The following is a 22,605-nucleotide window of genomic DNA, read 5'->3' on the forward strand; positions in this document are numbered from 1 at the left end:
TCACATCCCAAAACATCTGGATATACATTCTTTTTAAGACTCATGGATCCTTCTCCAGGACAGATGGTATGTTGGGTCACAGGACAGGTCTCAATAAATTTTATAAGAATGAAATTATACAAATCACTTTCTCTGATCATAATGGAATGAGGCTGGAAATCAATAACAGATGGAAAAAGGGAAAATTCACAAATGCATGGAGATTAAACAACAGACCCTTAAATAATGAATCAAAAACAAATTACAAGAGAAATCAGTGAATATCTTGAGACAAATGAAAACAGGAAAACAACATATCAAAACCAGTGGAATACAGCAAAGGCAGTGCTGAGAGGGCAATTTATAACCCTAAAATACCTATATTAAAAAAGAAGAAAGAGCTAAACTCAAAAATTTAACAGAACAACTAGAGAAACTAGGAAAAAAAACAGTAAACCAATCCCAAAGCAAGCAGAAGGAAAGAAATAATAAGATTAGAGCAGAAATAAATGAAATTGAGAACAAAACAATAGAGGAAGGCAACAACACCAAGAGTTGATTCTTTGAGAAGATTAATAAAATTGACAAACCCCTAGCTAGACTAACAAAGAAAAAAAGACACAAATACAATCAGAAATGAAGTGTGGGGGGGTTATGACTGACCCACAGAAATAAAAAGGATAAGAAGATATTAAGAGAAACTCTATACGAACAAACTAGACAACCTATATGAAATGGACAAATTCTTAGAAATGCACAACCTATGCTGAGGCTGTAAGAAATACAAGAACTTAACAAACAAATCACATTTAATACGGTCAACCACCACACCAGGGAGCCAAGAGTGCCTACAATTGAAAGCAAGAGGATTGCATCCAGCATCCATGTGGAATCTAAGCCCCCTCTTGATATAGATGTGGAATGGACACAACCATTCCAGGGTCCACAGGATGGAGGAATAGAGTATGGATTAGAGTGGACTTACTGATATTCTCTTCATGAACTATTGTGATTAGTAATCGAAGAAAATGTGGCATTGGTGTTGAGAAAGTGGCCATGGTGGCTGCTGGGGATAGGGAATGGGAAGAGATGAGATGTGGGGGTGTTTTCAGGACTTGGAGTTGTCCTGGGTGGTGCTGCAGGGACAGTTACCGGACATTGTATGTCCTCCCATGGCCCACTGGATGGAACATGGGAGAGTGTGGGCTATGATGTGGGCCACTGACCATGAGGTGCAGCGGTGCTCAGAGATGTATTCACCAAATGCAATGAATGTCCCATGATGACGGAGGAGATTGTTGTTATGGGGGGAGGAGTGGGGTGAGGGGGGTGGGGGATATATGGGGACCTCATAATTTTTGAATGTAATATTAAAAAAATAAAGACAAAAAAATGTATTCAGAATATACTGCACATTATATCTTGCCCTTGGAAATTCACAATATACAGATACACTTCAGACTCTGGTGGTGGTGGGAGAACTGTTTAACTTTGAATTCATTGGTCAGATAATTCTATTCTTGCAGGCTCTCTTGGGAACTAATGTTTCAGAGAAAACCATTTTTGAAATACTGTTGTTTCATGTGATCTATGCATCTTTTAAAAAAAGTATATTTCCAGTTATCTACTCATGGCCTTTGCACTATTTTGTCATATATTTGACTTATAGATATGTTATAAAATCATAATACATTGTTACCTTTTGGTTTAAATAGTCAATTATCTCTTACACAATTCTTAATAAAAAATTCATGTATTTAGCTAAAAAAACAAAAAAAGAAAAGAGATTGAATCCATCATTAAAAGTCTCCCAACAAAGGAAAGTCCAGGGCCAGACAGATGGCTTCACAGGTGTATTCTAAAAATCATTTCAAAAAGATTTAACACCAATCCTGTTTAAACTCTTCCAAAACAATTGAAGAGGGAAGATTACCGAACATTTTATGAAGCCAACATCACCCTAATACCAAAGCCAGATAAAGATACTACAAGAAAAGAAAATTACAGACCAATGTCTCTAATGAACTTAGATACAAAAATTCTCAACAAAATACTTGCAAATCAAATCCAACAGATTATCAAAAGACTTACACATCATGACCAGGTGAGATTTATTCCTAGTATGCAAGGCTGGTTCTACATAAGAAAATCAATCAACATAATACACCACATTAACAAACTGAAGGAAAAAAACCACCTGATCATCTCGATGCAGAAAAGGCACTTGACAAAATCCAGCATCCTTTCTTGATAAAAACTTTTCAAAAGATAGCAATAGAAGGAAAATTCCTCAATCTGATAAAAGGCACATATGAAAAACCCACAGCCAACATCATACTCAATGGGGAAAGGTTGAAAGCTTTCACTGTAAGATCGGGAACAAGACAAGAATGTCCACTGCCACCATTGTTATTCAACATTGTGCTAGAAGTTCTAGCTACGGCAATTAAACAAGAAAAAAAAATTAAAGGCATCCAATTAGGAAGAGGAAGTAAAACTCTCACTACCTGCAAACGACATGATCCTATATTTAGAAAATTCTGAAATATCTACATCAAAGCTATTTGAGCTAATAAATGAGTTCAGCAAAGTGGCAGGTCACAAGAGCAACATACAAAAATGAGTAATGTTTCTGTACACTAGTACTGAACAATCTGAGGAGGAAATCAGAGGGAAAATTCCATTTATAATAGCAATAAAAAGACTCAAATATGCAGGAATCAATTTAACCAAAGTAGTATAGGACCCATATGCAGAAAACCACAAAACAATGCTGAAAGAAATAAATGAAGACCTAAACAAATGGAAAGATATTCCATGTTTATGGATTGGAGGACTACTGTGAAGATGTGAATCCTACCCAAACTGATTGATCAATTCAATCGAACTGATCAATCAGTTTGGGTAGGATCACATAATCACACAATAAATCAGTTTGGGTAGGATCACATAATCACACAAAAACCTTACAGAAACAGAAAAGATAAATCAGTTTGGGTAGGATCACGCAATCACACAAAAACCTTACAGAAACAGAAAAGGCAATTACCAAATTAATTTGGAAGGGAAAGTGCACCTGAATAGCCAAAAGCATTCAAAAAAAGAGACATAGGAGGAATTTCACTGTCTAACCTTGAAACATATTACAAAGCTACAGTAGGCAAAACAGTATGGTTGGAAGCAGATGCGGCTCAACCAGTTGGGCACCTGCCTACCACATGGGAGGTCCCGGGTTCAGGTTCCAATGCCTCCTAAAGAAGACAAGCAGATGCCCATACCACCACACTGAGAGCTAGAGGCCAGCACCCGCCGCAATGAGAGCTAGATGCCAAACTCCGCTGCACTGAGAGCTAGACACTGCACCCCACAGCAATGAGCAGATGCCTAAACAAGCAGAGGATGTACTCTGCGGGGAGCGGATGTGGCCCAGGCCACTGGGCATTCACCTCCCATGTGGAAGGTCCCAGGTTTGGCTCCCTGTGCTTCCTGGAGAAGGTGAACAAACAATGAGCAGACAGATAAAAGAACCATCTGGGTGGGGAGGGGGATAAATTTAAAAAAAAAAAAAGTAAAATAAATCTTTTTTAAAAAGATTTAATTAATTAATTAATTAACTTAACTCATTCCTCCCAACCCCCTCATTGTTGCACTTTGCCGTGTGCTGAGTCTTTAGGAGGCACCGGAAACTGAATCCCAGACCTCCAATGTGGAAGGGAGGTTCCCAATCATCTGAGCCACCTCCATTCCCTGCTTTGTTGTGTCTCTCATTGTTTTTTCTTCTTGTCTCTCTTGTTGCATCATCTTGTTGCACCTGCCCTTTGTGTCAGCTTGCTGTCTTGCTCTTTTTTCTTTAGAAGGCACTGGGAACCTCTGCTCCCTGCTTTGTTGTGTCTCTCATTTTATTTTTCTTCTTGTGTCTCATTATATCATCCTGTTGTGTCAGCTTGCCACATGTGCCCATCATGCCAGCTCACTTTCTTCTTTAGGAGGCACTAGGAACCGAACCATGGACCTCCCATGTGGTAGGTAGAAGCTCAGATGCCTGAGCCACATCCACTTACCAATAAATCTTCAAAAAAACAAAAAACAGCATGGTACTGGCATAAAGACAGACACATCCATCAGTGGAACAGAACTGAAAGTCCCGAAATAAACCCCCACACTTCTATAGTCAACTGGTTTTTGACAAACCTACCAAGTACATGTTAATGGGACAAAACAGTCTTCAACAAAAGGCGCTGGGAGAACTGGGTATGTATAACTAAAAGAATGAAAGAGGACCACTGTCTCACTCGCTATACAACAATCAACCAAAAATAGATCAGAGACCTATATATGAAAGCAAAAACCAGAACCATAAAACTAGTAAAAGAATATGTAGGGAAATATCTTAAAGACAGTGGTAGGTGATGGTTTCCTGTAACTTAACACCCAAGCACATATAACAAAAGAAAAAATAGATAAACGGGACCTCCTCAAAATTAAACACTTTTGCACGTCAAAGGACTTTGTCAAAAGGGTGAAAAGGTAGCCGACTCAATGGGAGGAAATATTTGTAAGTCACATGTCAGATAAGGGTTAATACAACTCAACAATAAAAAGACAAACAACCCAATTTAAAAAGGGGTGAAAGACTTGAATAGTTATTTGTCCAAAGAAGAAATAAAAATGAAAAAAAAAAAAAACCCATGAAAAAATACTCAACATTACCAGTGATTAGAGAAATGCAAATCAAAACAACAATGAGATATTATTTCACACCTATCAGAATGGCCACTATTAAAAAGACAGAGAACTACAAGTGTTGGAGAAGATGTGTAGAGATAGGAACGCTTATTCACTGTTGGTGGGAATGCAAAATAGTACAGCCACTGTGGAGGACTGTTTGGCAGTTCCTAAAGAAGGTGAATATAGATTTGCCATGTGACCCAGCAATACCACTACTGGGTATACACCCAGAAGAACTGAGGGCAGTGACACGAAGAGACATCTGCACACCAACGTTCATAGTGGGGTTATTCACGATTCCCAAAAGTTGGAAACAGCTCAGGTGTCTATCAACCGATAAATGGATAAGCAAACTGTGGTGTATTCACATGATGGAATATTATGTAGCTGTAAGAAGAAATGAAGTTGTAAAACATACGAAGACATGGATGAACCTGGAGAACATTACGTTGAGTGAAGCAAGCCAGACACAAAAGGACAAATACTGTATAAGTGCATTACTATGAACTAAATATATTGTATAACATATTGTATGATTCCATTTATATAAAATATAAATATAAAACAATTTATAAAGATGAAATTTGATTAGTGGTTATGTAGGGCTAGGGAGGGCATGCTAAGGGGTGTGGAGTTTTTCTTTTTGGAGTAATGAAAAATTCTAAAATTTTTTGTGATGATCAACACACAACATTGTGATTATACTAACAGCTGTTGATTAAACACTATAGATAGATTATATGGTATGTGAATATATCTCAGTAAAACTGCTTAATAAATAAATAAATGTGCAAGAATAGCCAGAAATAGCAGCTATGCATAGCAGGGGAGCCAGAGAGATTGAGAGGTAAAGAATTTTCTTGTTTATGTGTTTTTTGTTTATTATTATAGAAATAATGAAAATGCTTTAATAATGATTTAAGTGCTTATACCACAAACTATGTGATTATATCAAACTATGAGATTATACCAAATACCACTGATTGTACACTTCAGATTAATTACATGCTTAATTAATATATATCAATAAAATTGATTACAAGAAAAAAACCCAGACATCTACAAGTGAGAAGAGAATGTGGAGTAATAGGAACACTCTTCACTGTTGGTGGGAAAGTAGAATGGTGCAGTCTCTATGGAAGACAGTTTGGCAATAACTCAAGAAGCTGAATATAGAACTGTGGTATGATCTAGCAATCCTGTTACTAGGAATATATTCAGAAGATCTGAAAGCAAGGGCGTGAACTGACATTTGCACACTGGTATTCAAAGTACATTATTCACAATTGCTAAAATATGAAATCAGATCAAATGTCCATCAACCGATGAAGGGATAAACAAAATATGGTATATATACACAATGCGATACTACCCAGCTATAAGAAGAAACTAAATCAGGAAGCCTATGACAACACAGATGAACCCTGAGGAAGTTATGTTGAGTGAAATAAGCCAGACACAAAAGGAAAAATACTGCATGGTCTCACTAATATGAATTAAATACACTAAGTAAACTCATGGAGCTAAACTATAGAGTAAAGGTTGCTAATGTGGGGTGAGAATGGGAGCTGATGTTTAATGTATTTAGAATTTTTAATAATGTTCACTGTGAAAGTGTGGAAATGAATAGAGTTGACGATAATACATTATTATTATTATTTTTAAATTAATTAATTAATTTTTCTCCTCCCCCCACCCCGGTTGTCTGTTCTCTGTGTCTATTTGCTGTGTCTTCTTTGTCCGCTTCTGTTGTTGTTAGCAGCACGGGAATCTGTGTTTCTTTTTGCTGCGTCATCTTTCTAGGTCAGTTCTCCATGTGTGTGGCACCATTCCTGGGCAGGCTGCACTTTCTTTCGCACTGGGGGCTCTCCTTACGGGGCGCACTCCTTGTGCGTGGGGCTCCCCCACGCGGGGGACGCCCTTGCGTGGCACGGCACTCCTTGCGCGCATCAGCACTGCGCATGGGTCAGCTCCATATGGGTCAAGGAGGCCCGGGGTTTGAACCGCGGACCTCCCATGTGGTAGATGGACGCCCTAACCACTGGGCCAAGTCCGCCGCCCGGTAATACATTATAGTGAGCATAACTAAAACTGCTGATTTATAAATGTGATTGTGGCTGAAAAGTTTAGTCTGTGGATGTAAATGTTAATTGAAAGGAAGCTAGAGAATAATCTAGGGAGTGCACAAATATAGTGATTTCGGTGGTGGCATGAAGATGTGGTTAATAGTATAAATATAAAAATATTTGTCCTTTGCAAAGTGCTAAGAATATGGTGATACAGGGGGAAATTACAACTAACATAATTTATGGATGATAGTTAACAGTAAAACTGTAACATTTTAGTAGCAATGGCAAAGAAAATATATCAATTCTAAGGGACAACAATCTGGGGTATAAGGGGGTATGGGATTTTTCCTTTTAGAGTAACAAAAACATTCTAAAATTGACTTAGGTGATGACAGCAAAACTCTGTGATGTGAAAATGAGCATCACTGAGTGTACACTTTGAATGGCTTGTGCAAGGGATGGTACTGTACAACACAGGGAATCCTGCAGTGAAAAATGAACTGTGGTTAACAGAACAAATATGAGAATGTTCTCTCATGAATTATAACAAGTATATATACTAATACAGGGGGTTAATAAACAGATGGGTTGGGGGAAAAATACACCCTATGTCAGACATGGGCTATAGTTAGTAGTATTTTGATTATGCTCTTTCATAGCTTGTAACAAATGTTTCACAACAATACAAGGTATAGGTGGTAGGGTGATGTATTGGAGTCCTGTATGATGATATACGTGTTTTATAAGTTCATAACTTTTACTATATACTTTACTGTAAACTTTATGTATATTCATGTATGAATGATATACTCCAATAAAAATTTTTAAATAAAAAATAAATATTGATTTTGGGACTTGGTATTGTCCTAAATGACATTGCAAAGACAGATATAAGACATTATATAGCCTGCCATAACCTACATAATGGAATTGGAGAGAGTGTAAACTACAATGTAAATTTAATCCATGCTGTGTGGCAATGCTCCAACAATTGCAATGAAATGTACCACATGAATAAAAGAAGTTGTTAATGTAGGAAAAGTGGGAGGTGTGGGGAGTGGGGCATATGGAAAACCCCTATATTTTTTATATAACATTGTATGTAATGTTAAGTATTTTTTTAAAAATAAATAAAAAATACATATTAAAAAATATATTGATAATGAGAGTGAAGGTATACCCACATCCTGGGGAGGACTGATGTTCTCAAATAGAGGGAATTTATTTCCCGAGAGAAATGGTGGCTCCCAATGTGTTAGGGCAGTCGAGCACATCTAGCCCTCAACATTGCTGCAAGTATCTCTGAACTTAAAGAAATGAAGATTGTCACTGTGGGCCCTGAGGGGAGGGGGACGAGGTATTGAATAGATGGAATCAATGTAACTGTGGGGCAATGGAAGTGTTCCATAAGATTATGCATGGATGGATATAGGACATGTTAAATTACACCAAAAATGTATAGGGGCCTGTAAGCTAAACTGTATATCATAATGTAAAACATAAGATAACTAAAAATTTAGAAAATTGTATAGTCTAAAATATAAACGACAATGTAAACCCAAGTGTTACCTTGTTTAAAAGTTATTGTCTCAATATCTGTACATCAATTTCAGTAAATATAGTATGAACATGTAAAAAGATTATTGCTGTGGAAGGGAAAAGGGTTTTATGTTGGATATGTGGGAGTACCGTATATTGTACATATGAATTACTGTGATTTAAACTTTTGTGAAGACAAGCTTAATAATTAGGAAAAGAAAAAAGAAAAAGGACGTAGACACTGAGGAAAAGATGGAAGAAGGTGCCTTGCCAATTTGCATACAGGGCAACACTTATTGCAGTGATGGAAGGCAAATATCAAAAACAAAGCTCTTGCATTTTTAAATTTTTTGATACCCCAATTTATTTTTACCTTAATTTTTCTAAATTAATATGTATTCTATATCTAACCTCTAAACCCATCACTATATTCCATTTTACTATTAATGGCACCTGACAATTAATTGGGTTCATTTTCAAAGAAGTTTTGGGTCATAGAGAGGTTCAGCAATGGCAGGGGAGGAATACTGGTATGGGATGTTATTGACAGGGGATACATGGTTGGCAGGGAGTTCTCCAGGGCATATATCCAGGGTACATAAAAATGTTTGGCTATTTTCACAGTGGTTACAATTAAAAACAACAACTAAGGGAGTGCTGAGTTCCTAGCCAGGGGAGCTCTATCACATTCCCTAATGGAAAAGCAAAAATCCCCCAAGTGCAATGGCAAACACCAAAAAAGAAGGATGGTCCAACAATGAGCCCTTAATACTAATGACTATGCTTGTGAGCCTGTGCGTCTGAAATAAGAACAAGGCCTAGAGCTGCAGGGTGCCTAAGAGTTACCTCCCGAGAGCCTCCATGTGGCTCAAATGTGGCCAGTCTCGAAGCCAAACTCAGCATGTAAATTCATTGCTTTTTCCCCAGCGTGGGACATGACTCCCAGGGATGAGCCTCCCTGGCGCCGATTCCTACCAAGTACCAGCTGATGATGTAACTAGAAAATGACCTTGAATAAAAGGGTCAACTCAGACCAGCAGAATATCTCAGTCTACGTATAATACCAGGAGTTAAAAATGCTCTTTGACCTGAATAAAAGGGGAAAATGGAAAGGACAAATGAGTTTATATGGCTATGAGTCTCCCAAAAAGAGCCAGGAGGTTATCAGAGGGGTCATCCTTATGCACACCTCAGCAGAGTCCCAGAGACAGATAAAGTAGATACAACCCCAGGTATTGGTTCTTCTGAGGGCTACAGAGACCCACAGGTTCTATGGTCATGGCAGATGGAGTTCAGTGCCATCTCAGTTGGCCCTACTTTGGAGTTTGTGTTTCTGCGTGATGGAGCTGGTCTCAAATGTGATCTTTGTTCACAAGCTTTTCCTGTTACTTTTACCAGACCTGTGGTTGGCGCTGGGTTTAGTATATACCCAGGGGACCTGAATCTCTGGACTGTCCATGTGATAGCCAGGCCCTGAGCCTCAACAGACTTGCAACTCCTACACTCTGGTTTATTGGACTTACCCCACTCAGCCAACATGGAGTTGAAGAAGGTCAACCACCACACCAGGGAGCCAAGAGTGCCTACAACTGAAAGCAGGAGAATTGCATCCAGCATCCATGTGGAATCTAAGCCCCTTCCTGATATAGATGTGGAGTGGACACAACCATTCCAGAGTCCACAGGATGGAGGAATAGAGTATGGATTAGAGTGGACTTACTGATATTCTATTCATGAACTATTGTGATTAGTAATCGAAGAAAACGTAGCATTGGTGTGGAGAAAGTGGCCATGGTAGCTGCTGAGGGTAGGGAGTGGGAAGAAGAGATGTGATGTGGGGGCATTTTTAGGACTTGGAGTTGTCCTGGGTGGTACTGCAGGGACAGTTACTGGACATTGTATGTCCTCCCATGGCCCACTGGGTGGACTGGAGCAGCGTGTAAACTATAATGTGGACCACTGACCATGTGGTGCAGCAGTGCTCAGAGATGTATTCACCAAGTGCAATGAATGTCCCATGATGATGGAGGAGGTTGTTGTAATGGGAGGAGTGGGGCGAGGGGGTGGGGGGTATATGGGGACCTTATATTTTTTTAATGTAACATTAAAAAAATAAAGACAAAAAAAAAAGAAAGTAAAAAGAAGCTTATATATATATATATATATATATAAGTAAAAATGCACAATATAAAACTTTATTGTTGGGAAGCGGATGTGGCTCAAGCGACTGAACTCCTGACTACCACATGGGAGGTCCTGGGTTCAGTTCCCAGTGCCTCCTAAAGAAGACAAGCAAGTCAGCAAGCTGGCACAACAAGATGAAGCAAGAAAGAGACACATGGAGGAAAGCACAATGAGAGACACAACAAAGTGGGGAGTAGAGGTGGCTCCCTCCCACACAGGAGGTCCCGGTTCAGTTCTGGTGCCTCCTTAAAAAAAAAAAAAAAAAGACAAGCACACAACAAACAGACACAGCAAGCGCAAAACAACAATAGGGATAAAAATGAATAAAATAAAAAAATAAATCTTTAAAAAAACCTTTATTGCTGTATGATCCCAACTTATTTTTAACTATGTATGTAAATATATATATCATACAGATACATACACCTGCATATTTGTGAATATGTATATGTATGTGTATATTTATAAGGTAATATACCAAATAACATTTATTTTCCAAGTTGTGGGATTATGGTTCTACCTTAAATTTTTGTTTTTCATGTTTTCTCAACTGTGCCACACTATACTAATTTCATACCCACTGATCCAGTAATCCACTTGAAGACAGATTAGAAAATAACCAAAACTAAGGACAAATACTTATACATAAAAATGTTCATGCAAAAATGCACCAGAAACTATTAATAGGGAAGTGGACGTAGTTCAAGCATTGGGCTCCTGTCTACCAAATGGGAAGTCCAGGGTTTGATTCCTGGGGCCTCCTGGTGAAAAAAGGCAATGAGAGACACAACAGTGTCTGCAGTGAGCTGGCCCGTGCAGTGAGCTGGCCCAAGTGGAGTGCTGGCCCGTGCAGTAGTGCTGGCCTGAGAAGAAAGCTGGCACAGCAAGATGATGCAACAAAAAGAGACACAGAGGAGAGACAATTAGAGAAGCAGCAGACAAGGGAGTTGAGGTGGCACAAGAGATTGAGCACCTCTCTCCCACTCTGGAAGCTCCCAGGATCAGTTCCCGGTATTCCCTAAAGAGAAGACAAGCAGACTCAGAAGAATGAACAGCGAATGGACACAGAGAGCAGACAATGGGGTGGGGTGAGGAGAAAAAACAAATGTTTTTTTTTAAAAAAAGAAACTATTAATAGTTGCTGAGCAGGGCAGGCTAAAGGGTGAAGTGCACAGGACTTATTTGTTACATATATTACTCTTAAAATTTGGGGGAAAATTCTATTATACTGCTGTTTAAAATGGAAAAATGCTGAAACATTACTTTTTTTAAAAACCTATATTTTAGACTGTTCTGCAACCATTAGAAATATTTACAAAGAATTTTAGCAATACTATACATTATGAACGCCATTTATATAACAGAGAACTAGGGAACTGGAGAAAAAACAGAATATTATATTGTAGGTGATGTATGATCTTGACAATGCAAAAATAGAAACACATAAAAGTTCAAAGCAAAAGCAAAACACAAATAGTAGTTTTCTCCAGGAAGTGGGGTTGTGGGTGATTGTCATTTTCTTCTGCAATACTTTTGCATAGTTTTCACATTTCCTATATGAGTACAGACTATTCTTCAATCAGGGTGAAAAAAATATTTGATTTAACTCTCCAATCTAAAACTCACCCCTTTTTCTTTCTTCCCTTGTGAGAAGTTCTATCCTCAAAAGATCAGCAGCAGTAAGCGACTTACTAGCAAGAAGACTGCATGTAATGTACCTGCCTAAGAAAACCTTCATTTTGAGAGGTGGGGAACTCAGTTTAGAGGGACACAGCTCTGACCACTTCGTGTCTTCTTGCTTTTGGAAATTGTTTAGTAAATAAAACTGAGGAATCAAGTACACAAACAGGAGACAACTGACTATACCCTATGAGCCAGATACCTACCAAGTTCTCAACCCTAAAATCCAAACCCTTATATTTAAAAATAGATCAAGACCTGGGGAGTGGGTATAACTCAGTGGTTTGAGCATCTGCTTCCCATGTAAGAGGTTCTGGGTTCAATACCCAGTACCTCCTTAAAATAATAGTAATAAAGAAGAGAAACAGGAGACTAAAAAATAAGGAACTTTAATAAAATCATAACCAGAACTGGGAGAAAAAAAACAAAACCCAAAACATTCAACAGCCAACTCCCTGCAGAATAAAATCCAAATCTCTTAGAGCACAGCACTTAAGGTTCTCTATGTTCTAGCCCTCAAATCTCCTTTCCAGGCTCATCTTCATCTCAGGTACACTTTTCCAAAACATGCCAGGCACAGGCTTGATGCCTTTGTCAATACTATGACCTCCCCTAAATGCCCTTCTTCTAAACCTACCTAATTCCCCTTACCCTTTGTAGCACGGCTCAAATGCCTTCTCCCTTCAGAAGCTTTCCGGTGGCCCCCACTCAGGATCAACTATTCTTTCTTCTATATGCTTCCATATTGCTTGTTCCTCTATACACTTCATTCCATTCCTCCTGGAAGACTGTAACCATCTTACCTCTCATCTCCTCCACAGCACAACACTTGCAATAAGAAGGAACTAAATAGTGCTGTTTGACCCACTGAGGGCTTACAGGCCCTAGCCCAGGGAATTATTTCACCAAGGCAGCCAGTGAATCCAAACTATCAAAGAAGGCAATCCCTCTAATTTAAAGTCACACACCTAGCATGAGTAGACAAGAGAAAATGTCACAGGCCTTCTACTTTAAGGGGACTGGCAAACTGACTATGTTTACACAATTCTAATTAAAACTAAAGGGCTAAGAGGGAAAGAAGAGAGGTAGGGAGATTAAGAGGTATGGATTCTACAAATCTGCTCCTTCGTGCGGAGCAGATTCCCAGCCTCGTGCCTAGCAAGCTCACAAAATGGTTTATGCTCTTCTTGGGGCTATCTATGGTATTGAAATGTTGGGAAGTCGATGCAGCTCAAGCAACTGGGCTCCCATCTACCATATGGGAGGTTTGATTCCCGGGGCCTCCTGGTGAAGGTAAGCTGGCCTACACAGTGCACTGGCTTGAGTGGCAAGGGGCCCACACAGAGTGCTGGCCCGCACAGAGCTGGTGCAACAAGATGATGCAACAAAGAGACACAGAGGGAAGACAATAAGAGATTGAGCACATCTCTCCCACCTTGGAAGGTCCCAGGATCAGTTCCTGGTGCCACTGAAAGACAAGACAAGCAGACACAGAAGAACACAATGGGGAAAGTGGACTTGGCTCAACTGAGAGAGCATCCGCCTACCATATAGGAGGTCCAGGGTTCAAACTCTGGGCCTCCTGATCCGTGTGGTGAGCTGGCCCACACGCAGTAGTGACGTGGGTAAGGAGTGCCGTGCCACGCAGAGGTGTCCCCTGCATAGGGGAGTCCCACACACAAAGAGTGCACCCCACAGGGACAACTGCCCTGTGCAAAAAAAGCACAGCCTGTCCAGGAGTGGTGCTGCATACACGGAGAGCTGATACAGCAAGATGACCCAACAAAAAGAGACACAGATTCCCGGTGCCGCTGACAGAAATGCGGGCATTCACAGAAGAACACACAGCGAATGGACACAGAGACAGACAACAGGGGGGAATGGGGGAAGGGAAGGGGAGGGGAGAGAGAAAAAAGAACATACAGGGAATGGACACAGAAAGCAGACAGCCCTTGCAAAAACAATGGGGGGGGGAGAGGTGTAAATAAATAAATGTTAAAAAAAAAAAGAAAAGTCACTTTGTTTCTCCAGCAACTGGCTCTGCTCTTGGGCTTTTGTTTTACTTCTAATTGTGGTTGCATGGGGCTTTTTCTCTAAATGAATCCCACTGTACCAATCATTAAGAGAATCCTTTAAACTAAGAAAGGCCTGATATTAACCGCAGCAGGGAACAAATCCTCTAAACTAAACCCTCTAAATTACAATATCCAGGCTATCCATTTTGATGAAATTCACCCCTACCTCCCATGAACAATAGATCCTACCGGGAATGACTTCTCTCAGGACTAGCATGTCCTGTGATTGTTTTTCAGGAGAAAGCGACCAGTGCCTGCTTCTCATTAAACAGCTACTTCATGTTTGATCGCCCAGCTGTAACTGAAAGCAGAGAGTAAAGCCACTCTAATGTAGGGGTTAAAAAGGAAATTCCATTCCTATCCCCAATCCAATAGACAAGCAGTTTAAAACAACAGCCACAAACCTCCTTAGATCTATTTGATTTCAGGTCTAGAACACCCTTTGGCATCTCTTAACCCTTTCAATAAAGAATGAAAAAAAATGAGGCCTAGAGTAAGAAAGGGAATTGCAAATGATCAGACTTACTCAGCGACAGAATCTTTTGACCAGTCTCTCAATTTACTTACAATTTATCAATAAGGCAGGAACTGATTCCAAGATACTATAATTGGCCTAATCTGATGCATTCAAGACAGTCCTTCTGCTTTTGCCACACCATATCATCTTTCCACCCACACCCACCCTCTCTCAAACTCACAAATACTGACCAATTTTTTAAAAAAATCAAAGAAACGATTTGAGCTATCATTCCTCCTACCAAAGACTGGCGCTACTAAACCAGGGGTTCTTAACTTTTTTTGTTCCATGGACCGCTTTGCCAGTCAGGTGAAAACCACAGATCCTTTCAGAGAATGTAGAAGCAGATGGTTTTATGACACTCAACATCAGTATGTCTTTAAATTAAATTTTAGGATTATTCAAATTATGTTTGACAACTTTCCCATAATTTCAATAACTGGTAACATGATTCATTATCTGTTCAAATGATCATTTTCAGCAAACATCTAGAAATCTGAGTTTTACCAGTGTCATAAAACCATCTCCACCATTCTTACAGTTTTGCAGTTATCCATTGCTCTCAGAACACGCTACATCAAAATAAAAATCATACCAAGTCCACACTATACAGTGTATTATTTAATACATATATCACACCCTCACCAACCCATCCCCACAAGAATGTTTTTAAATGCATAAAGTAAAATTACAAAGGAAATTGGTTGTGTATATTGAAATAATTAAAAAAATAAAAAACATAATACTATATATATGTGCTTCTTTCATAACATTAAATAATAATCCATCAAAAATAAAGGAAAATTTTTTTTAATTTTTAATTTTTTAAAGATATGTCAATGTGCACAGTTATCTTGAATAAGAATATTAAAACGTGGTGTAGTATTTGACAAAGCAACATGCATATCATGTTGGACATCTAATTGAGCTGATTTTTTTTAGTTCAAGCCCACAGACCCCTGGTTAAGAACCCCTGTACTAAACCATCCCCTTCAGCCATACCACCAGGGGTCAACCAGACCGACTCTGCTGTGCTGCTGCGCGGGGGCTACCGCAGCCTGAAGAACTCGAGGAGTCACTGCAGTCCCTTTCCAACTATAATTTCCTATAGAGTACATCCAACCCTTTTTGACCCTCAACACATTTGTGATTTTGGAGGACTACCAGGAGGAGAAAGGCTAATTTTCCCCACGACCTAGTCACCCTGACCTAGAAGCAAGCATATGCACGGTGAGTATAAAGAAAGTGACTCCTTTTTAGCAAACATTTCCAATCTCATAAATCAAATGAAAACTACAATCAAAACAGTCTCCTTGTGAAGCTATTTACTTATTCTAACAATTTTACCATTGCTCAAAATATTTATGAAACAACTCCTTCAGGAACTGCCTTTAGCCTACTCCATGTGAGACACATTAAAAAATTAGCTCTCAACTCTTTTACAGTCACATCTTACTCCTCACCAAAAAAAAAAGTATTGCCATGCTTGATTCTTTGGCTCATAGTATCTTCTGGCTCTTTCCAAAAACTGAATCCACCAAGCAAGAGTGAAGATTTGCTACTCCTGAGAATACTAGAAAGATTGGATGGGACGCCAAAAATATTCTGAGCACTGACACCATCTCAGAATGTAAAGGCAGAGAACACAATTACTTTGATAGGAACAAACTTCATGTGGATGTACAATATCTGTCACACGTGCTAAAAATGAACTATTAACATTTCTTTACAATCACACGTTATATAATCATAAATTGTAGCTCCGCAAGAAGTCGTCAAGATCATATAATACAAACTGCTCATTTTTACATATGAGAAAACTTGAAGTTAGGCAACTTGTCCCTGGTCCCACAGCTGGTTAGCAACAGTCAGGACTAGAAACCTAGTCACCCAGACTCCCTGCATGTTACGTAAACATATAGTTACTCATATACCTCTCTTGTCCCTGCTCCTCATTGTCTCTCATTCCCCTGGTCGAAGGGGAAGGAGGCAACTGAGCACACCAAGAAGAGTTCTGAAACAGGATGGCTTAAGACCAGGGCCTGTCTGTATCGACCCCCATGGGTATAAGGCATTGTTTAGTGTCTTGTTCACACGAGTTCTGGGTAATCTACCACATAAGGGACCAGTGAAAATCTCACAACACTCCCCCCACAATGAGAAAAATATGCTTATGACACCTCTCTGCCCACCTTTTGGTACTAACTAAATTAGCTTAGACCCTGTTTGCTTCAGGTGGTAGAAATGTTACTTTGAAGAACCTGGATTGGGGTGGGGGGTGGGGGGTGTTAGGAGAGATGAGATGCTATTCAGGAAAAAAAGCTGACCTATGAAAAAGCAGAGAGGGCAAGAACCATCTAGACTTACCTTGTGGCAGGCAGTCTCCTCAGGCTTGGACAAAGGGATCTCTGGTAGTCTGGTCTGGAATTAGCCACTACCCTGGGAAGCAGCAGAGGGACAGGAATGTTTGTTCATTCCCCCATCCCACCCACTGTTGGTCAGCTCAGCCTCACATCATCCTGGGCAGCCCCACTGTTCTGTAAATCAGATGGCGACCGGAAGAGAAGCCACGCAGCCCAGGTCAATGGGGTGAGTCAGTGGCAGAGCAGGAAGTCACTCGGGCAGAAATTCTGGCCTCCCATGGCACGTCTCCCAAACCACACCCCAACTTGGTCAGCAAAAGGAGGCCCTGCCCTATCAGGATTCATGTCTCCAAACCAGGAAAGGTCCTTCCTTGGGAGGCTCCATACCACTCTCATTTCCAAAGGTCTCTCTTCTGTTCAAAAACCTTCCATGGTTTCCTTCTGCCTGAAGCATATCTAAATTCTCTGGCTTAACTTTCCAAGTCCTCCATACCCGGCCCCAGTTATTTATTCAATCCCATTTCCCACTACTCCACAGCATACACTCTGAACTAATCAAGACAGCCTTTCCACTTCTCTTTGTATGAGCCAAGCTTATTCTCATTTCCATGCCTTCAGTTATCCAGGACTGATAAATTGAGGTATCAGGCAGGTAACAGAAATGAATGTTTCAGTGGGGCCTATGGCAGAAAAAGGGAGTGTTGCCCCACCTAAAGGCATTCAAATATTTCAATTCAAATATTTATGCAATATTTTACTGTGAATTTCACAGCAATCTTTTAAGTAATTTTTAAAAAAAATTTCTCTCCCCGCACCAGTTGTCTGTTCTCTGTGTGCATTTGCTGTGTGTTCGTCTTTGTTCGCTTCTGTTGTTGTCAGAGGCACAGGAATCTGTGATTCTTTTTGTTGCGTCATCTTGTTGTGTAAGCTCTCCGTGTGCGGTGCCATTCCTGGGCAGGCTGCACTTTCTTTTGTGCTGGGCGGCTCTCCTCACAGGGCACACTCCTTGCATGCATCAGCATTACGCGTGGGCCAGCTCCACACCGGTCAAGGAGGCCCGGGGTTTGAACCGCGGACCTCCCATGTGGTAGACAGATGCCCTAACCACTGGACCAAGTCCGTTTCCCTTAAGTAATTATTAATATTCTTTCCATCTTGCAAGTGAGGAAATTTTCCCAGGGTTATGGAGCTTACCAATGGCTAAGAACAGTTTCTAGGCCTGTTTGATGGTAGAACAAGAGGTTTAAACTACTAAGCTTCCCAGCAGTGCAGACAATATGGATACAGAGCTTTAAACTCTGAAGAAAAAATTCACTTTTTACAATATGCATCCTTATTAGGGGATGGAAACTCCAAATTGGAACCTTATCTCACTATATTTCAACTGCCTCAAATTCTGGTTATCTTCCAAACCCCTCTCCTTTCAATTCCTACAGCACTTAACGATTAGACAATATAACCCAGCGCTGAATTGTAAACTCTTGCAAAATGGGATATTACCTTCCCCATGTCTAAATGTCAACTTCACAAATCAAACTCCTATAATCAACCTATACAGTTCTACCAAAATGTGTGACCTGAATCTAATCAAGAGGAAACAATTATACAAGTCTAAGATAAGAGACATTCTGCAAAACAAGTAAATTGGACACTTCAAAAATGTCAGTGGTGGGAAAGGCAAAAAGGCATTCATGATTAAGCCCCTAAAGAACTGTTCTAGATGGAAAGATTAGGGATATGACAAAAACATGACAACTAAAACATACATGGATTCTTCACTGAATCTGAATAGAAAAAAAAATCTAAAAGACATCATTGGGAGGGAAGAGGACTTGACCCAGTGGAAAGGGCATCCGTCTACCACACGGGAGGTCTGCAGTTCAAACCCCGGGCCTCTTTGACCCATGTGGGGCTGGCCCATGCGCAGTGCTGATGCGCGCAAGGAGTGCCGCACCACGCAGGGGTGTCCCCCGCGTGGGGGAGCCCCATGCACAGGGAGTGCACCCCGTGGGGGGAGCCACCCAGCTCAAAGGAGGGTACAGCCTGCCCAGGAATGGCGCTGCACACATGGAGAGCTGACGCAGCAAGATGATGCAAGTAAATGAGACACAGATTCCCGTGCTGCTGACAACAACAGAAGCGGACAAAGATGAACACGCAGCAAATGGACACAGAGAACAGACAACTGGGACCAGGTGCGGGGGGGAAGGGGAGAGAAATAAATAAAAAAATAAATCTTAAAAAAAAAAACGTCATTGGGAAAATATGAGAAATCTGAATATTAGAGACATAATGTATTGAATCAAACAAATATTAAATTTCCTAAGAATGCAAATTATACATTACTGTTATATAGAAAGATACCCTTGTTTTGGGGAGCAAATTATTGAGCTATTCAGGGATGAAGCAGCATGATGTGCATATCTAACAATCAAAAGGTTCAGATAATAGAGGATAGTTAAGGGAGGGCAAATATTAACCATTAGTGAATCTACGTTAAGAATAAGTATATAACTATTCGCTACATTGTTCTTTCCCAAAATAAAAAGTAGATGGGGAAAGAAATCCTGGATTACACACTTCTTTATATACTCAGCTTTGTAACAGATACAGGTACTAATTTCCTATTTGCTGACTGACTAAGCAAACTGAGCTTTGAAGATCAGCAACCAGAGTCCACTTTGCTGCAGTTTCTGAGAGGTACAGTGGGAAACTTTTAGGGAACAAGGTTTCCCCTAAAATTAACATCCTCACACGATTAGGAACACTGAAAAGTGGGGAAATCAAAGCTATTACCCCACTTCTCACTAAGGATGTCACAAAAGTACACTTGGCAAATGACCACTCACAAGGCAGAACATAGTGTTGTCCACACATAGGGCCAAGAGCTGGGATCATTGTATCCACCTTGCCACAGGTACCAAAAACTCGCCAGGCTGCAAAACAAGTGTCTCTGCCAGTCACAGGAAGAAGGCACTGAAGTGGTCAAATAAATATCCCTTAAACTTGCAGATAAATTAGTCCTCAGCTTCAATAGGACAGAAGAAATATGCAATGCTGCATCACTAGCATTTCCTACATTGAACAAAGAAACTGGCCCAGAAAGGGCAGGCAACAGATGCCAAGAGAAGCCTCAACTTCAAGCATGCTGTGCAATAATGCCCTCTCTCCCTCTACAACCACCAGATTACCTTACTTTTGCCAAGTGGCCCCCTGTTAGGGTTACTGACTGCCCAATGGCCAACCCTTAACCTTGGCTCTCTCCTCCCCCCATTTATAGCTGCTAAGACTCTGCCTTTTCCAGATAGCTCCTCCCCTAATTTACCAAAAGGGATAGTCAAAACTGTTCCCCCAAAACCTCTATCAACTGGAATATCTCTAGAGTGGTGCGACATAGTGCTTGCATCTCAAACCCACTATTTTTAGCATTTTTACCAAAGTCTTAGAATGAAAATGTATAAGGCCTGCTTATCAAGGTATGGAATTATAAACTATGAAGGATAGGAAGTCCAATGTTATAAAACAGAATCTGGATTCAAAAATATCTCAACAGGAATATATGTAAAGTCCTGCATTTAGAATAAAAGACTCAAGTCCAGGATGGAAAAGACCTAGTAAAGCAGTCCATATTAAAAAGGCTGCCCTATGGGGGTAGGTGGAGGAGGAGAAGCGGTCTGTTACGTCTGTTACAGAGTACACTTTTAATGAGCTATGAATCTTAACAGAGCTACCCAAACAGCAAGAAAGTCTCAGGTTGCAGTAAAGAGGACAACTCTGTGCCCCCTCATACACTGGTACAGGCAGAGGAAGAATGGTGAATGGTCTGGAAATCATGCCACGTCAAATGTGGGGAGGCACTATAGATGTTCAGCCAGGGGACACCATGAAAGCTTTTTCAAATGTATGCATGTCTATCATGCAGATAAGGGCAAAGACTTGTGTGTTCCCCAAGAAGACAAAACCAGAATTAAAGGGTGAAGGTAGAAGAAAGATTTTGGTTTGACATAAGAATGAAATTTCAGCTTAATGTAGAATGTAGTTAAAGAATGTGGGACATGAAACCCAGACTACTTGGGTTAGAACACCAACTCCACACACACTGTGTGGTTTTGGGTAAATTACTTCATCTACCTGTGCCTAAGTTACCTTGCTTGTAAAAGGTAATTACCTATCTCACAGGGCTTTGGGAAACAGTTCATGAAAAGTGCTTAGAGCAGTGTCTGGCTCACAGTATATGCTACAAAAAAAAAGTTAACTATTGTTATTACTGCCTGTTGCTATAATGGACCAGATAACCTGAAAACTTTCCTGTTAAATACACCTGGAAATGCTTAGTAAAACGTAATACACATTCTTTCAGACTGTGACAGTTATTAAGTTATTGTCTCTCAGCTCCATAACTACCCTGTTATGATCTGCTTTGTGATGCTGGGGCTTGGAGTCCAACACCATTTCACCTTTGCCAGCTGGCTCCCTGCTAGGTCCTGTCAATAGGGGGCGCTAAAGGGAAAATGGAAGGCAGGAGGAGGCTACAAGGGACTTCCTTCCTGTGGTTTGCTGCTTCTTGGCAATAACAGTTGGTTCCTCTGTGCTTCTTTCCAAACTCCCAGAACCAGCCTCATTGCAACCCCTCAGAAGTAGCAGCATCAGCTGGGGAGGGCCCAAGTGAATCAGCTCCTCCACACCCCTCTTTTGAGCTCCTGAGAAACCAGCAGAATCCATTCAACACCCTCTTCTCAGTCAATCTGATTGCAGCTCCTGCAGATTCCTTCAGCCTTTTCCGTCCGACCTCCTCCCCGCTTTCTCAGTCCTGAAGAAGGCAGCTACTCAATGTAGTTATGAGTATCAAAGTTACTTTTAAATTCCCTTTTGCTTTTTTAGGCCTCCAACAAGGATTTAAAAACTAATTTCCTTTATTGAATTCACTCAATTAAAATAACTAGTGTGTGGTTTCTGTTTTCCTGGTTGGATCATAAATGACACATAGATAAACTGAGCTCATAGGAAAGTAAGGGAAATACCAGAAACCAGAAACAAAGAAGCTGAAAATGAGAGCAATGAGCTGATGGCATATATATCCTACCAGGGTAAGGAATTAGGACAGGCTTGCAGTTACAGGAGACAGATCTTAAGTCCACAAAAGGCAATTAAGATCATATACAGGCGGCAGACTTGGCCCAGTGGTTAGGGCATCCGTCTACCACATGGGAGGTCTGCGGTTCAAACCCCAGGCCTCCTTGACCCGTGTGGAGCTGGCCCACGCGCAGTGCTGATGCGCACAAGGAGTGCCATGCCACGCAGGGGTGTCCCCCGCGTAGGGAAGCCCCCAGTGCAAGCAGTGCGCCCCGTAAGGAGAGCCACCCAGCGTAACAGAAAGTGCAGCCTGCCAAGGAATGGCACCGCACACACGGAGAGCTGACACAACAAGATGACGCAACAAAAAGAAACACAGATTCCCGTGCTGCTGACAA

At 40.6% G+C, this 22,605-nt stretch overlaps 1 protein-coding gene across 9 annotated transcripts in view; it reads right to left on the minus strand.

Annotated features, from left to right (window-relative positions):
- The window catches only part of NUMA1 (nuclear mitotic apparatus protein 1), a 105,684-nt gene that overhangs the window by 78,163 nt on the left and 4,916 nt on the right, over positions 1-22,605 (minus strand). Inside the window, exon 2 of one of the 9 annotated variants that reach the window (XM_071218236.1) lies at positions 17,139-17,210. The exons of the other annotated variants lie outside the window; for them this stretch is intronic. The gene's annotated coding sequence lies outside the window, so the exon portion shown is untranslated. The remainder of the gene's footprint in view (positions 1-17,138; positions 17,211-22,605) is intronic. 9 annotated transcript variants of the gene reach the window in all.

Source organism: Dasypus novemcinctus, chromosome 10 (genome assembly GCF_030445035.2).
Source record: "Dasypus novemcinctus isolate mDasNov1 chromosome 10, mDasNov1.1.hap2, whole genome shotgun sequence".
Taxonomy (NCBI): Eukaryota; Metazoa; Chordata; class Mammalia; order Cingulata; family Dasypodidae; genus Dasypus; species Dasypus novemcinctus.